At 44.9% G+C, this 18,685-nt stretch overlaps 1 long non-coding RNA gene across 1 annotated transcript in view; it reads right to left on the reverse strand.

Annotated features, from left to right (window-relative positions):
* LOC310855123 overlaps positions 1–18,685 on the reverse strand; it is a 53,691-nt gene that overhangs the window by 19,319 nt on the left and 15,687 nt on the right. The window contains exon 2 of the long non-coding RNA XR_014568962.1: positions 17,233–17,421. This is a non-coding gene — a long non-coding RNA (uncharacterized lncRNA). The remainder of the gene's footprint in view (positions 1–17,232; positions 17,422–18,685) is intronic.

Consider the following 18,685-nt stretch of genomic DNA (forward strand, 5'->3'; position numbering starts at 1 on the left):
GAATTCCAGACTTTTACTTGTAACAGAGTATTTCTATATTGCAGTATTTATATTTGTACTTAAGTAAAAACAATTAAAAAAAAAATAGAACACATGGAGCTGTGTCTCTGACTGAACACTCGGGACATGGAAAAGCCTGATTTATACAGTTTGTCATGCGGTGGTGTCAATCTTCACGTACACAACGCATCACTATGTAGACCATACATGGGCAACTTGTGGCCCGGGGGCCACATGCGGCCCCCACCTTCACTTAATGTGGCCCTCAGGTCAATATCAGAATACTTATATATTATTGATTTGCAAACATGACCCGCTTTAATTACTAAATTAGTAGCTTAATGCGTAATATTAAAATCTTTTTTATGTCCAATGTATTTGTATTTAGTTTATAAAGGTAACATAACTATAATTGCAGGCATTTGAGTCCAATTGAATGAGTCCCAATTCAAATAATAGCAAGAATAGCTCTCCGATGAGAAATTATGCAGTAACTCGGACCTGTGTTGTTATGTCGTTACAACAGCAACAGTGCAGTTAGGTCACAATGTCTGAATACAGTGAATAGACAACAAATCTGACCCCATGGCTTCCAAAAAACAGTGTGGACAGTCAGTCCCTAAAAAAAAAATCAGATTTGAGAAAATTGAATTTGCCTGCAAGCCTTGAACAAAGCCTTTAGAAAACGTACATTCAAATCAAGTTCAAATCTAATAATAAACGCCCAGACACTAATACCCCATCAGCTCACTTCCTGTAAATTGCTCTTTTTTTGGGTAAAAATAAATATCAACAAAAATGAGGGAGAAAAAAACGAAACAAAAAAAGACTGCACACTGTCTTCACTTGTGCTTAACTCAGTTAGGTGCAACACTTCGCTCACAAGACCTTCATCAGGCGAGATGTGGCGGAAATATTATGTTACTTAATTAGCAGTGTCCTTTCAGTGTCCCTCACTCTGTAATGGCTAAATCGGTATCAGCCAGATCGTGGACATCTTACCCATTTCACAATGCGCTAGACCCCTGAGGTGGAGCGCCACCATCAGCTCCCAGTATTTTTATTCTTGTATAAGTGATGTACTGTCTTACCTTGTGGGCCACAAGCCTGTAATAAAGTTTATATATATATATATATATATATATATATATATATAGCAGCTGCGTTGATCCAGCATGGCAGGTGGCGTGGAGCAGATGTATTCCCTCACCAGCTTCTCAAAGCAATTGCTTACTATCGGGATGAGAGCAACGGGTCGGGTGCAGTACGTAGTTCAGACAAGTCATTGGTCCGACAAATGACAACTCACCTCATCTCCTAACATAACCATAACCGCAAGCACAGGAGCAGACGCTAGTCCGACATGCGGATGAATGTCGGACTAATGCCCTGTCTGAAAAGCTCTCCAGTCGTTCAGGCATGGAACTTTTGCCTTTTTGGCGCCCAAATACATGTTAATTTAGGTGTCCTGGACTCAACTAGTGCATTAGTACAATAGACTAATGCTTTTAAATGAAGGGATTAGAATTCCCTGGGTGAATCCAATAACAGGTTGTCATATCAATCCTCACTAATATTTAATTAAGTTAGCGTTTAGTACAGCACGGTATATCATATGATTTGGCTAGGGAATGGATAAACATTCCAATCAATTGGTCTGGAGCCAGGCCCCTGTCCTGTCCTGTTCCGTCCACCCCGACCTTAGCCGGTCTGTAGTGATCTTAGCCAGATTATAAGAAAACAAAAAGAAAGCTACCTGACATACTGGAAACTAAGAGACACTACCCAAAACCAAAGCAAAATGGAATGCTATCTATCACTAAAAAGAGAATATACATTGGCTGAATACGAATGAGCACGGTAAACGACCCAAAACTTAGGAAAGCATTGACTAGGTACAGAGTACAGACTCAGTGAACACAGCCTTGCAATAGAGAAAGGCCACTACAGACAGACCCCGCTCCCATGGGAAGACAGACTATGCACCCACTGCACACAAAATGTGGCGTTAACAGAGCTACACTAACTGCCCACTACTGTATACCAAGACATCAGAAACACACACTTCCCACAGATTACATACACCCAAAGTGAGTTTGAAACTATGACAGTATGACAACAAAAAACTCCCATACCTATTGGGAGAAATAGAACAATGTGCAAACTCAGCAGCAAAGAGTTGTGAACTGTTGCGACAAAATAAGGTTAGCCCTAAGGACTACTATCTGTACCAAGTAGGCCGCTAGACCTACTGCACATGTAAACAGAGCTGCTACCTTTAAACACATCTTAATTTAATTATTTATTGTATACTAAATAGTCTTGAGAAAAATGTAATGTGTCACTGTTATTTCTGAAAAAGACAACATCATTGTTGATATAATGCCATTTATGTCAATGATATAACATATCATTATGTTGTGATATGTGCTCCGGGTGGGATTCAAAACAGGGTCACATTTCTTACTGTAAGTACAGTAATACTAGTCTATGATGTGGAGCAGTTTATGATCTGATCACCTCTAGGCCAGAAATGTGCGTCTGAGCTGAGCCAACCATCATGAATCTTTATTCTTTTGAGTGCCGCAATTTCCACCTCCAGTGTTTTTTTGTTTGATCTTTTTTTAAAGAATGTCAGATTCAAGTCTGTGCACGTTGACATGCATACCATGCTGAAATGAAGGTAATGTCAAGTATGCTGTGAGTCAACGGGCTAAACATGCCAGACCCAATGGTATGGTCCTTTAACTCGGAGACCCTTTTTTTTGTTTACTACATTGTGGTTTTAAATAATTAATATAATTTCAATAATAATAATAATAATAATAAAAAACATCCCCAGATAATCTAAAACTTTTATCAATTATAAATCTATGAAATTCCATAAATTAGAAAACAAATGTTTAAGAAGTAGTGGAAATGGCTGATCTACAAGCTCACAACGCTGTGCGAAGCAACGCATTGTGAGCTTGCAGATATGCAAGGTCACGGGCCAAAAAGTTTGGGAATTACTGCTTTATTTAACTGATACACTGGCAAAGGATGAGTTGCCAGTGTAACCACAATATAATAATTTCAATGCAGAATTACTGCAATACCAGATTTAGCCACAAGGTCTCTGAGGCTTCAACCATTCTCCGTGGTGAATCTGGGCTAGCAGCAGGACACTCAGGGCCGTATATATATAAATACGGAGTGTTGGGATGTCAGAACAGGCCAGCTTATGGAGTTCTGTGTCAGGCATGCCCAAATATGGAGTGTTGTGAGGTCAGAACAGGCCAACTCCATATATGAACGCTGGGCAGGGGCCCGGTCCAGAGCCCGGGCAGAGGCCTTTTTGGGGAGGTTCTGGACAACCTGACAGACAGACGGACAGACACGTCACCGGATTTCTCCTCTCATCCACTTGCATTGAGTTGTGCACCCAGCGCATGAGGCATTCTTCCGGGTTGGAACAGAGTGCATTCTGGGATTGGTTATGGGCCATATGTGAACACGCTGGGCCGTTCATAGTGCACATTCACATAATGGGACATACCGTTCACATATGGAGCATAGCACATTCACGTATTGGCCCATAGTGCCATGCATAGAGCCATGGCCCATAGTGCAATACCACTTTCGGCCACCATCTCTTTTTCGCTTCAGTGTTTCGGCTCGGTGACGTCTCTATTATATATACGTATATACTCTAAGGAGCAGCTGTATGGCCTGAGGCCCACAACCAACCACCAAGAAGCAATAAGTCTACTGCCCAAAGACACCCTGTCTCACACGCACACACGCACACACGCCAGACAAGAAGGACCCAGTCACACGGCAATGACCTGCGTACAGCGTGAGCAATGTGTCCTCTATAGGTGTATATTTAGACACCTCACAAAGAGCATGCACTGTATGTCACAAGTCAAGGCTGTATACCCTTTAGTTACATGAACCGGGTGACTTACTAATGTGTGTCAGAGGAGACATGTGGTTTGTCTACATCAGTTGGTTCCCAAACATTTTCATGTCAAGGACCCCCAAAATGTATATGCATTTGGCCACGGACCCCACACTTAAAGAAAGCTTTCCCCACGATAACATAATACTGAAAATACACTGCGGGACGCCGGGCAACCACAAAGCCATGATACGTATATTCGGCGAGAGACTAAATGGAAGCGAGGGCAGGAGGAGGAAATAGCCGCTTTACTCCTGGCTCGGCATGACAGTAGCATTTTGAAAAATTGTGGGAGTCAACGGTCTGGCTCTAGAGACTATGCTTGCTTCACAACTCCTGGCAAAGAGCCCTGGAGCAAGGCACTTCTCCAACAGCTCCAATCAGAGCTGGCCATGTGGCTTGAGGGACAGTGGTTTGGTTGTACCAGGCAAGGTAAACATGCATAGCAGGGCAGTGCTCCCACCCAACCCCCCCCCCCCCCCCCCCCCCCCCACCCACACCCCTATGTATTCTGCTAAGCCCTCAATTACAGCTGTGAGGTAGCGCTGGGATGCGTGCAGACAGAGGCAGTGACGCAGGAGCACCTCGCAGGGATCTCATTAACTCAAATCCCCTCCCAGTCAGGACGACTCTATCTGGACTGGAGGATCTGGAGAAAAAAAGATGGAGCCTGGGGATTTGGGCTAATGTCATCCCCAGGTGTACCCGTTTGTTTGGTGGTGGCTGATATAAATGGCACACGCACATTTGTTTGACAGTGAAAGTTACTTTTTTATACTTGCTATTATTTGAATTGGGACTCATTCAATTGGACTCAAATGCCTGCAATTATAGTTATGTTACCTTTATACTTATTTCGGTACACAGAAATCACCGTTAATACGCCAGCTGTATAAGTCAGAGTGAGTTACTGTCGATAGGCTGCCAATAAGTGTGGATTGTGGAACTGACTTTTCAGTGACTCTTCTGTAACTTTACTGTGACTCTGAAGCCTTTATGAGATTCCCTTTATTCCAATGTGCCAACACCCATCTCATCCGGTACCTAGATTAAATTCAAAGCACGACAAGACTCACGCCTTGGTTGACATCAATGGGGTCTTAATACCACCACGATTACAGTACTATTGCTACTACTGTATGAATTCCTTAATTTCCACCTCAGGCAGCACTTTTTAAAAGGTAGGGTAACCGCCGGTAAGTGATATTTTTAGCAATAAATAATAATAGGTTAAAGAACCGTCTATATCCTGCAGTTAGTTTTTGTTTCCAGTAATAGGGGTCTCCCTGCCTCTCCAGCTCTTTAATAAACAGACAATATAATGTGCCGTGTGGGTTGCCAAATTTAGCCAATCTGGAGACAGTACCCATTTATTAGCTTAAATTTGAGTGTTCCAGTTCCAATTTTGTCTGTTAATTTCTTTGTCATCACTTCCATTTTTCATTTATTCATCCTTTATCCTGTGTTGAGTTATCCCTACTGAACTCAGTTTAGAAGAAATTGGTATCAAATACCTGAAAATGCATTTTCTGTTTTACTACAGAGCAGAAGATGGTTAGACCCCAGTTACTGAGCAAACACTCTACAGCATTATTATTTATTTAACAAAATAATGTAACTTACCCCTACCTTTAACTCTACTTCATACAGTATCCGTCTGTACTCTGTATACATTTTGCTCTAAACGAACATCATAAACCTCTCCTGACCCCTGACAATGCAGCCCTTGTCTGTGGCAGGCACATGTGTGTGTGTGTGTGTGTGTGTGTGTGTGTGTGTGTGTGTGTGTGTGTGTGTGTGTGTGTGTGTGTGTGTGTGTGTGTGTGTGTGTGTGTGTGCGTGCGTGCATGGCTATACAGTTACACCATCCTTTTAAAAAAGCTGCCTCCTTGTTTTTGCCACGCTGGGCTGAGGAATGTGGCCCAAACGTGGCTGTGTGTCCAACCACCACAAGGCCAGGAATGTCCGGAGGGAACTGAAGCAACCAAGGCAGCAGCAGCACTCCTTCCTGGACCATTCCATCGGCAGAGTGCAGGGAACTGGGAAGAGCACTTGGCTAGAGAGACCGCCAAATATATTGTCTCTGTCGGGTGGAAACCTCATGTGTCCAAAACTGTTACTTTGCATGATTCAAATTCAAGTATCAATAGTATAGCAGATCTACAAGCTCAACTCGTGTTGCTCACGTTTCGAGGCTGTGGATCTGCTACTTTTGATGCTTGTGTGTGATGCTATTCCCAGAATAAATAAGGAGTGTGTCCCTTAACAGTTCAACAAGGGCCACGTCTTTTAAGTTTACAAATAAGAGACAATTCCGTATACAATTAAAACCGGTAGAGCATGTGTCGTTTAATTAGGCTATTCAAAATTAGCAGATATACAAGCTCATAGCATGTTTATTTGTGCCGCGCTTAATTTAGGTACGGTTGACAACAACACTAGTGTCTGCAGTCTGCTGGGAGTCATCAGCATGGTTGAGACCAGACAACACTTCCTCTATGGTGACTCACACACACACACACACACACACACACACACACACACACACACACACACACACACACCCCCCCCCCCCCCCCCCCCCTTGGTCAGGTCATTCTCTGCCTGTGCTGTTCCGTCATGCACCATAGATCTCTCTGGAGGGCAGCCTCCTCCAGGTTTTGAGGCTGAAGCGACAGGTTCGCAGATGGGTCTTGAGGTTATCTTTAAACCTCTTTTTCTCACCCTCCTTGGGTGCGTTTTCATTCCTTTAGCTGGCCATACAGCATTTGTTTAGGAAGGCGATGGTTAGGCATGCACATGACATGTCCTGTCCACCGTAGCTGGTGCCGGGTGATGATTGTAATGCTTGATATGTTGGCTTCCTGCAAGACGCTGATGTTTGTTCGCCTATCTTCCCAAGAGACCCTGAGGATCATGCGGAGACATCGCTGGTGGTATCGCTCCAGAGCATTCAGATGTCTGCTGTAGGTGGTCCAGCTATCAGCTCCATAGAGCAGAGTGGGCAGAACTACAGCTTGATAGATAAGAAGCTTGGTGTTGGTCTGGATGTCCCGGTTTTCAAAAACCCTCTTCCTCAGCCTAGCAAAAGCTGCACTGGCACACCCTATGCGGTGGTGAATTTCGTTGTCAATGACAGCTCTTGTGGAGAGAAGGCTGCCAAGGTAGGCGAAACATTTTCCAGGATGTTGTTTCCAATGTGAATTGTGGGGGCTTGGGAGGGTGTGTCAGGAGCTGGCTGGTACAGAATCTGCGTTTTCTTGATGTTTATATCAAGTCCCAGGAGTCGGTAAGCTCTGGCAAACGTGTCCAGGATTTTCGGGAGGTCAGCTTCAGAATGAGCCACTAGGGCATTGTCATCTGCGTACTAGAGCTCGATGATGGGGGATGTGAGCACCTTGCTTTTTGCCTTGAACCTGTTGTGGTTGAAGAGCCCCCGGTCCTGTAAATGAGCTTGACTCCCTCAGGTAGGGTTTGGCTGGTGAGGTGGAGGATGGCGAAAACGGTTGGTGCAATAATGCAGCCCTGCTTGACACCAGTGTCGACTTTGAAAGGAGCCGTTATTTTATGAGACACTAATGCTTTCAAAGCTCCAACTCACCGTACTCCCCAAAACATCTCCTGGCTACCACAGTGAAAGCATACAAAACGCTGGAGCACCCCAGGGATGTGTGCTGAGCCCTCTCCTTTACTCCCTGTACACGTATGACTGCACAGCCACACATGATTCCAACACCACCATTAAGTATGCAGACGACACGACAGTGATAGGTCGAATCGTCAACAAATGATGAGTCTTATTGCAGAGACGAGATCAACTCTGGTACCGGAAGAACAACCTCGCCCTCAACATCGACAAGGAGCTGATTGTGGACTTTAGGAGGCGGCGGAGAGATCACACGCCCATCCTCAACGATGGCGCTGCAGTGGAAAGGGTCTGCGAGTTCACATCGAGGAAGAGCTCAAAATGGACGCACACCACGCACGTGATTTGCGGCTAGTGAATCCCCTCTATAAAGTTAACTAGAATTTCGCGGGCCTGCGGCCCGCTCATCCTAGCGCATCCTCGATGCATGGCAAATGGGAAGAAGGCAATAGCGGGAGGGCGATGCAAGTGCTGTACTGTACCCCCTTTGCACTTACCCCACCCCCTTAGATAGCATTTCTGTAGACTTAGATAGCATTTGATACAGACTTATAGCATGTTATGTAGACAGCACTATAATTGCATTGTATGTAGTCATAGCACGTCATAGTACATATGTATAGCATAGTAGTATAGATGTTTATATACAATAGCTTCATTATATAGATATTCCACTGTTACTTTCTTAGCTTACGCATGTTTCTTGATAAATGTTTTTATGTGATCTATTGCCATGCTTTTTTTGTTCTTGCTTAATGTAAGTCGCTCTGGATTAAGAGCGTCTGCTAAATGCCTAAATTGTAAATTGTACTGCACTCCTTAGTATTGTACTGCACTCAGTATTGCACTGTACTGTAATGTTGTCCTCTGTACTGTACTGTACTGTACTGTACTGTACTGTACTGTTATTAGTGTTGTTATTATTATTATTGTTGTTATTATTATTATTATTGTTATTATTACATGGATTATTGTTCTGATGTGAGCTTGTTTGTAAATGAGTGAGTTTACAAAGAAGCTTATTGTTATTAAAATGATTAGTAGTATTGTTATTGTGATTGTTATTATTACATGGATTCTAAAATTGATCAATATAAAAATATATATATTTTATTATTGACATTTTTACAAACAAATAAATAGGCTAGTTACAGTAGCTAAGCTGCCCACTTAAGCACCCTGACCACACCCAGCACAATGACATTAGCACCCCTGGCTAGTTACAGTAGCTGCCCACTTAAGCACCCTGACCACTGCAACAATGGCATTAGCACCCCTCCCCACCCCAAGGATGGCCTATAGGTGAGGAATGTTGTTTTTCCAGTTCTAGATGGGAGATCATTAAGATGCTGCTGCATCCTGTATTAAGATGCATCCTTACTTCCTTCCTTTCAAGGAATGGAATTTAATTGAATGCCTGGAAATGTACCATTGTTTTGTCTGTAACTATATACCCCCTTTACCCCCGTGGCGCCGGGCCTGCAAATCCAAAAGTAGTGTGAATATTTCCACAGCCTAATTACTAAAGGATAAACTATCAGTCTTCTCCGAAATCTGTCAATCTTTGTCAACTCAGCACGTGTTGACAACGCATTGTAAAAGTAGTGTGAATATTTCCACAGTCTAATTACTAAAGGATTGTGACTGTGGGGTGACAGACATACAGTCTGACATACAATAGGCTACACGTGTGCACAGTTAATAAACAATGACCTAATATGTCCAGAGTTCTTAAATTAACATAGTTGGATTTTAACAGAAAGACAATGCCATAAATCAGTCAAAGTGAGTGACAGACTCAACAGTAGCACACAGCATGCAAGGCAGCATGCATGCATGCAAACATGTTTCTCCAGCTGAGATTTAGTGTCTCCATCTCTCTCTGGAAGAGGTTGCACATGACCTATACGGCCACACTGAGGCGCTCCAACACAAACACATGAAGCTTCAGCTGACACAAAACAACACCACGCTGTTTGTCCAAAACACACAATAACTCCTCTCCCACCGATGTCATGTGTTCATTTATCTTTAGCCATATAGACTCCATTTGACCCAAATCAACACCAATGCTAGCCTGTTTGTCCAAAACACACTATCTGCTCTCCACGTTTCTACTTCGCCACAACCTAATGTTAGTAACAAATCTATTGTTGTAGATTGTGAGAAAGGGATGTCAGAAAGCCAAGCGTTGTCAGTTTACTCACAGCACAGCACCGTCACTCCTGTCAGCTAGGGTTGAGCTGCAGGGTTGAGCTGCTTAACGACGACACTGTCTGTCAGGTGTACTGTAGTAAATATAGGACTAATATGTGCATGGAATGGATAGTGTGTGAGTGTGGGTTCAGCGCACACTCGCAATTGCGGCTGGAGGGCGACGCGACACACACACACACACACACACATACACACACACACACACACACACACACACACACACACACACACACGTTACACACACACACACACAGGGCGATGTGTGGATAAATCACTGAGAGTTGGGAAATGCGCATGCAAGAAGCACGCACAGGCAAATGTTGTCAGTTTCGTTTGCACAACGGTTTCGTTCAGATGGCTGGGCTCTGTACTGCTAGTGCTGCTATGGAGCAGTGTAGGCGACAGGCTGCCTTAGAAGGGCGCGTTCACGACATTGAGGGGTAAGAAACCATCCCGGTCACGTGGTTCATGTAACGCGTGTCACTGTGAAGGACTGGCCAGTCTGGCCCCAACATGACGATTTTGACGTAGGCTGTTGAGCTTGCGCAACAACAGCGTGTTTCACAAAAGTAATATTTGTAAAGTAAATAAGACATTTTTTGTGAATGCAATTAGCCTATATGTATTCTGGGAGTGTGCAGATTTTATTTTGCATAGAGAGATGTGTGGTAAAAGTGTGGTTCGGTCGGAGAAAGAGTACGGATAAAGGCAGATAAACGGCCATGTGCTTATGTACCCCCTGTCTATTAGGGTAGCAGGATATAGCCTCCTAAAGTTAATATGCTGACCTGCGAGACAGAATGCTGTGTCAGCACAAGAACCACTATGGAATTTCCCTCCTTCACAAGACCTGAACCACATTGTTGAAAACCTCCAAACCCGTCACCAGCTACCTGGTGTTAGATTACCCCCCCCCCCCCCCCCCCCCCCCCCCACCCACACACACACACACACACACACACACACACACACACACTATACTCATATAGGGACTCACTTTCACTGTAGCCACTAAGCAGGCTTTGTTTCAAACAACATGTGGCTTATAATGGTTATGTCATGGAATAATTCTGGTGTGTTTTTTTGGTGTGTTTTTGTGTGTGCATGCATTCTCATCCCTGTGGTGTCAGTGATGAAGAGTGATAACATACAGGTCTGCCCTTTCAGGGATATTTTTTGTATGTCGATGATGGTCAAATGCTGTAACTTTGCCCTGAGTTTACGCAACAAAACAATGTACTATAAATTTATTTTTACCAATCATTTTGTTCCATACCAGCCGCCACTGGAGTAGTGTGGTGGTGTTTATCTACAGAAACACACTGCTCTCGTTGTATTTTGGTGTTTTCACCACTTGGTTTCCCCAAAACATCACCTTCTACCAAAACAAACCCCAATATACAGCAAGAGGGCAATACGTTTCTTAAGGTAAACACAACCTCTCTGCTACAGTAGAGGAAAATGATGGGTAAAGAAAAACACAGGGCAAAGTTAAACACTATACTGGACATGCCTTAAAATGCCTGTAGTCCCAGGACAGAATGTGCCTAAGAGCACAAAGTGAAATACGAGCAAACTCCTTTCCGCAATAATTAGCCACAAAAAGCCTGGCTTCTGCATGTTGGGCTCATATCTATGTACAAGTATGCATCACGCCGTGTTGTGAGTTGGTAGGTTGGCTATTTTAAACATGTGTCTTGTGACGAAGTATACTGTCTCTGTTCGGGTTGGAAACCTCAAACTGTGCAAACTGTTACCTTTCAGGATTCAAATTAAAAAATAGCAAGAAGCTCAAAAATCAAGCTTCTGGATCTGCTACTTTTGAGTGACACTGTAGTATGAATTCATGAAAAAATATGGAGAGAAGAGGTGTCTGCCAGCCCTCTCCCTCCCTCCCTCCCTCTCTCCCTCTCTCTCTCTCTCTCTCTCTCTCTCTCTCTCCAGTAACCGTGTGATATATACAGTCAGTCATATCGCACGTCGTCTCATTTCCATAGCAACCGTGAGTAATTTCCCTGACAGCGCTGTAAAGAAGGAGACGGCTTCATAATGGGGAAGCGAGAAGACATGGCAAGGCTGCCGTTATTCTCTCCTGGTGATGGAGGGTGTTGCCAAAGCCTTATCTTGCTCAAGTTGCCTGCCTGCGAAGTTGAGTAAACATACTTAGTTACTTTACAGTACGCCACCAAGTGTAACTGCAACAACTGCAACAACTGTCAACAGGACGCTGAGCAAGGAATGAGCCTGAGCCTTGCCCAGCGACCTGATGTACAGTACTGCACAGCAGCCTGATCAATGGCAAGCCGTTAGGCTGACCTTAGACCTTCTTTTTTGCTCTTCCTGAACCTACTGTGGATTATACCAGGGACTAGTTGAGCTCTTCTTGAGCCACCCGTGGACGCAACTTGAATAATGTTACACTGTGAATGAAGTTGCACCGTGAAATTGAATAATATCCTTCACCTTGAATAACGTAATTTATAAAGCTCAGTACACAGATGCTGCTACGGGTATGCTCACACACCATATATATATTGTGGGTTGTCGCTAGGCAACCAGCCGCCAGGTAAGCATATTAGCCCAGACAGCCAGTGGGGAAGAGGCAGAGCGCAGACAAGAAGAACACGCCTGCTCGGAGTACAGAAGTACTACCCTGCCTACCTATTGGCTCAAGGCCAAGTGTACCCACCTACTGTAAGACACCTTCCAGGCAAGGATAAAACTTGGGAAGGATTGACTGCCTCTGCGCTCATTCCCCACTGACTTCTGAGAGGGACAGTTCGGGCATGCTTGGCGGTAAGCGATATCTCACCCATTCTCTCACACCAGGCTTATATCCATGTTAATGCGAGCATCATATTAAAGTCCGTCTGTCTCCTCCTCTATAGGTAACCCGCCACCCCGAACTAATCTATAGCGACTACGACTACGTCCATTCCTGCCTGTTTGACAGACGTCAGGAGAGAGAAGGATTTCTGTTGAGTTTTGCATTTAATGCCGCGCTCCTGAAGCGTATCTGTAACAATAAACGGCCGTGGTGGCCCACTCTGAACCTGCCTTGTGTGTTGGTGTGTTGGTGCTATATATATATATATATATATATAGCATTGAGCGGACACCAACACACAAGGCAGGTTCAGAGTGGGCCACCACGGCCGTTTATTGTTACAGATATATATATATATATATATATATATATATATATATGGTAGTCATATATATAGTATACTGGTAGTCAATCCCCTGATGCTGAGTGCCAAGCAGGGGGGCATTGGCTCCCATTTTTATAGCAATCTTTTTCCCTACTTTCACCTATGGTCATGAAGTGTGGGTCATGACCGAAAGAATAAGGTCACGCATACAAGCGGCCAAAATGAGTTTCCTCAGATGGGTGGCTGGCATCTCCCTTAGAGATAGGGTGGGAAGTTCAGTTACACGAGAGAGACTCAGAGTAGACCCGCTGGCGCTGCATCAGTCGAAAGAATATAATAGCTTCCCTTGCCTACACTACAGTACAATGTGCTCCATTCATCTTAAAAACAAAAAAGGAGATGCAAGCTCAGGTCACTGCAGGATACATACAGGTGCCTTTCCACTGGTCAGGGAAGGAGCTTACAAAGGATGCTCTGTTTGTGCATGCGTGCATGTGTGTGTGTGTGTGTGTGTGTGTGTGTGTGTGTGTGTGTGTGTGTGTGTGTGTGTGTGTGTGTGTGTGTGTGTGTGTGTGTGTGTGTGTGTGCCTTGCAAAGTGGCTGTCAATGCTGCAGGTTCCAGATCGTCAGGCCCACACAATGCTAGGCCAAGGACTGCACAATGCTACCACCACTCAAGACACCATTTTAATTTCCATATTTAAACTTTTTGTGTTTTTTGAGTGGTGCAACCACTCCAAGGAACAGCAATGTCCGTGTTCACCTATTGGACTACCCATGTGACGTTAATGAGCACCAGTATGACTATGAGTACCAGTAGGGGCGCTGTTGTGCCAGAAACAGAGAGAGAGAGACAGTGCTGCACTGTTGCCTGCTAATGAGAGAGAGAGAGAGAGAGAGAGAGGAGGGGGGGGGGGGGGGGGGGGAGAGAGAGGGGAGTTGCACCACTCAGTTCACACAGGTGTGATTTTTTGTAAAGTAACGGCTTACTTGATCATACTACAGCATCACACAATACTGTAGCATCAAAGTAGCAGATCTACAAGCTCGAAACGCAGCGCAAAATGGCACATATTTTGTATTTGAATCGTGAAAAGTAACCCGGTTGTAGCTCCTCCACTTCCTCTAGAGCAGTGGTTCCCAAAGTGGGGTCCGCGACGCATAGCCAGGGGGTAACCAAGCCCCCCTTGTTTTTTTTTGAAGGGGCTAGTGAATCATGGTGTGTGTGTGATATGAAATGTCCAGTACCTCCCCAGTGCCTCCCCAAGTGCCACCCCAGTGTCTGCCCAGTGTCTGCCCAGTGCCTCCCCAGTGTCCGCCATGGTGCCTCCCCAGTGTCTGCCCAGTGTCCTCTGAGTGCCTCCCCAGTGTCCCCCTGAGTGCCTCCCCAGTGTCTCCCCAGTGCCTCCCCAATGTCTCCCCAGTGGCTGCAGTTTCTCCCCAGTGCCTCCCCAGTGCCTTCCCAGTGCCTCCCCAGTGCTTCCCCAGTGCCTCCCCAGTGTCCCCCTGAGTGCCTCCCCAGTGCCTCCTCAGTGTCCCCCCAGTGCCTCCCCAGTGTCCCCCTGAGTGCCTCCCGAGTGCCTCCCCAGTGTCCCCCTGAGTGCCTCCCCAGTGTCTCCCCAGTGTCTCCCCAGTGCCTTCCCAGTGTCTCCCCAGTGTCCCCTCAGTGCCTTCCCAGTGCCTCCCCAGTGTCCCCTCAGTGCCTTCCCAGTGCCTCCCCAGTGTCCCCTCAGTGCCTTCCCAGTGCCTCCCCAGTGTCCCCCTGAGTGCCTCCCCAGTGCCCAGCCGAGTGCCTCCCCAGTGCCTCCCTGAGTGCCTCCCCAGTGTCCCCCTGAGTGCCTCCCCATGTTCCCCAGTGTCTCCCCAGTGCCTCCCCAGTGTCCCCTCAGTGCCTCCCCAGTGCCTCCCCAGTGTCCCCCGAGTGCCTCCCCAGTGTCCCCTCAGTGCCTCCCCAGTGTCTCCCCAGTGCCTCCCCAGTGCCTGCTCAGTGTCCCCCAGTGTCCCCCCAGTGTCTCCAATAGCAATACAAGAGCAATAATACAAATTCATCTTAATTTATTAATCTTATTCATTAATTATTGAATCAAATTAATTAATTAATCAAAATGTTCTACGCAAGAAGGCCCCCCTGCGGCCTGCGCCCAGCACCATGCCAAAGCTTTTTCCTGCAGGAAACACTGCTTGTGGTTATATTGTTATCTGTGTTGCGAGGATGAGGGGGTATCTGGAAAAATATCTACCCCAAAAGGGGTACCTGGTCCAAAAAAGTTTGGGAACTCCTGCTCTAGAGCTCTTCTCCTGTCCGTATCAATTATGAAAACCTCCCACATCCATCCACCCACCTCTATTGGACACTGCGGTACTCAATACTGTAATGTAGCCATCTTTCTTTCTTTCTTTTGAAATTCCATCTGTGTTGCTGCAGGGTGGAAACCTTGTGTGTTCAATGGATCCAATGTACAGTAGTAATATTTAGTCACATTAATTGGGCTTAAAGGTATATTCAGTGATTTCACTCAAAAATCCTTAGGTTTCGTTTTTGGCTGTGGGACCCAGCCTTTCGTCCAATCAGGATAGAGAGTCAAAAACGAAACCTAAGGTTTTTTGACCCCCAGGGGTTAACTGGGGACAGGGAGGAACTCCTTATATGGCCAGCACACTCTATAGTAGGGAGGATTATCACAACAAAACAAAAAAATAAGTGATATTTGAATTAAGTGAAATCACTGAATATACCTTTAATATCTACAAAACCCATGAAACACTTTCATTTCAACTGGGAAAGCTTCAGTGTAATTTTAGACGTTTGCGTTTGCTATACAAAAATAGCAGATATATAAGCTCACAGCGCTTCACTTTATGCTGCACTGCGAGCTTGTACATTATATTTTTGAATATTCTTGACCTCCGGTCAAACAAAATAATCCATAATCGAATAGCTGATCTCCGAGCTTGTAGATCGACTTATTCTTGCTACTTTTGTGCGACACTGTAGCATGATTTAATTTATGACAAAATGTAAAATATGGAGTTACAAGGGTTCTGTGTTGCACATCCCTCCAGTCAAACAGCCTCCCCTCTCCATCTGGTCCACAATGACATGTAATCAAGCGGCTCGTCTTCTCAAACAGAGACTGCCAATCACGGCTAATCAGTCATTAACCAGCCCAGTGCAACAATGAGAGGTCTGTGCTGAAGCTGCCTGCAAACACAAATCCGCAGCGAAAAAAATAAAAGAAACTCCCAGTGAGCGGCATGCAAACACATAATAACACATCTGTTGAAAGCATAGAGGCAGATACATGTGGACACACACACGCACACACACCAATGCATTGCTGTTGTGCAGACTTATTCTCATAAAACTGACAAGGACATGCAGATATCGAGATCTCAGGCAGACGGACAGATAGATACAGACAGAGATCTACATTATGGCCACAAAAGAGACACAGACAGACAACGGGTATTGCATGAAAGAATGGTGCATGCATTCACAACTTGCATATTTTAGTTCCCGAGTAGGCCTGTGCCCAACGTGCATCTGTCTAGTTTAACAAATCTTTGATTTTTTTTTTTAAGATGATGAAGATCAGTTAAGACTGCGATAGCTACTGCCTGGTCTCGGCGTAAGGCGGTGGAGTTGCTCCCCCCCATTTCAGGCGCAACATGACACTGAACTGGATTCATTCATTCATTCATTTCATTTAATTTCACTGGGGCAGTGGGTGGGTGTTTTTATTTATTTAGCACAACACACACACACACACACACACACACACACACACACACACACACACACACACACACACACACACACACACACACACACACACACACACACACACACACACACACACACACACACACACACACACACACACACCCCAACAAAAGCATGCACATCATTCACTAAGAACAGGCTTGTCGCACTTGTTGCAGTGCATTATGAGGAAATTGCATGTTGTGCATCCACCACTTAAATCCTATATACTTAGGTGACCATGGGGTACCCCAGGGGTCTATACTTAGTACTCTATATTATTCCCCCTACACCAAATCTCTTCGCCGAAAATCCAAAAGCTCACAGCTCACAGTGAGCAGCGATTGCGACACACACTTGTAGATCTGTTTCTTTTCGCCAAATGCTCACCTAATTACGACATGGCCACAATAGTGATGCTATAGGGTTCATGTAGACAACCAAAACATATATATAATAACCAACCCCTAAAATGAACCAAAGCAGCAGGGGCAGGTCCACATGCACTCACCAAACAACAGGACTCATGGAAGGCTCAAGGGCCACTTGTCGCTGAGCAGGGCTTCCGAAAACGGTCCTTTGTCCTCTTCTTCTAGATCGGGACAATTCTACCGTCCCCCCTTTTGGCAGCGATCTGCCTCCTCCTTCAGCGGTACTTCTCTGGATGGGTAGCAACTCTCGATAGCCGTTGCATAATGCCCTTGAAAATACAACAAGCACAAAAGAAGATTATTAAAATTGAAATGGAAGGAACGGAGGAATGGAGGAGAGGGGTGGGCTGCACATCATGCCCACACGGCACACACTCAAACAAGCCTGTTGGGTAGAAGGCATGCACAGGGCTCCAGGATAAACACACGCTGAATGTTTTACAGGAGGATATCCCGAGTGGGAAATAAATAATGTGAAAATGTGCACTGAGAAATGGAACAGTTTGTTTCAGTGTGTTCCTTGGGTTACACCTCCATTTGTTTATTAGGTTTGTGTGTTGTTTGAATCCTGAATCCTGAAAAGTAACAGTTTGTTACAAATGATGTTTCCTTTCCACCCGACAGACAATATCAACGCAGTGATAGTTCCGTGGTCGGTAGGTGCTCCTGTGTCCACTGTATTGTACATACTGTAAGTAATGCATATAGATACAGTGGGTGGCATACTGTATGGATAGTATTAGTGCTGTTCTCCATTTGATTGCCACCATATCCTGCAGTGTCCATTCTAGTCTAAATCATATTTAATTGGAAAATGCTTTGATTGCTTTTGGTGCCAAGGGATGTAGCCATTGAGCTGTGTGTGCGTGCGTGCGTGCGTGCGTGCGTAGTATGTTGTTTCTGCCGTGGTGGATGTCCAAAACTGTCACTTTTCAGGATTAAAATAGAAAAATTGCAAAAGTAGCAGATCTACAAGCTCAAAATGAGTCATTTTGTGCCGTGTTTCAAGCTTGCGGATCAGCTACTTTTGTGTGTTGCTGTAGTATGACCAAGAAGGGCGTATTTTTATTATTAGAGAGGTTTCTGCCCAACAGCGGCAACGTATTCTGGTACAGTATACTGTATGCATAGGAATGTAGCCTCTACTGTATGTTTGTACTGGCACTGCCAATATGAACGTGAACATGTGTGCTTGCATTAATACAGTACAGGTACAATAGAGAGTATGCACAATTCAGCATTTTGTCAGCCTTCTGATTGGTCCCTGACTGACTAACCAGTAGGCTCTTTCTGCCTTGTCCCGCCTTGTTTATGTTGAATTAGCTAAAACAACATTTTTGGAAAAAACAAAAAACAACATGATATGCCCAGTCACCGTGCTGCACCTGTGATGCTCCTTTTTAAAATAAGGATTGAATGCACAATATATCAATATGAAGCAACTGAAAAACTGCTTAAATAAAAGGTGAAGAGCCTTCTCCACTAATGGGCAATTGTGGCCATGCTGAAAACTAGGGTTGAAATCCTTTTCCA

The sequence above is a fragment of the Protomyctophum parallelum genome (assembly GCF_964188405.1).
Source record: "Protomyctophum parallelum genome assembly, chromosome: 2".
NCBI classification, from domain to species: domain Eukaryota; kingdom Metazoa; phylum Chordata; class Actinopteri; order Myctophiformes; family Myctophidae; genus Protomyctophum; species Protomyctophum parallelum.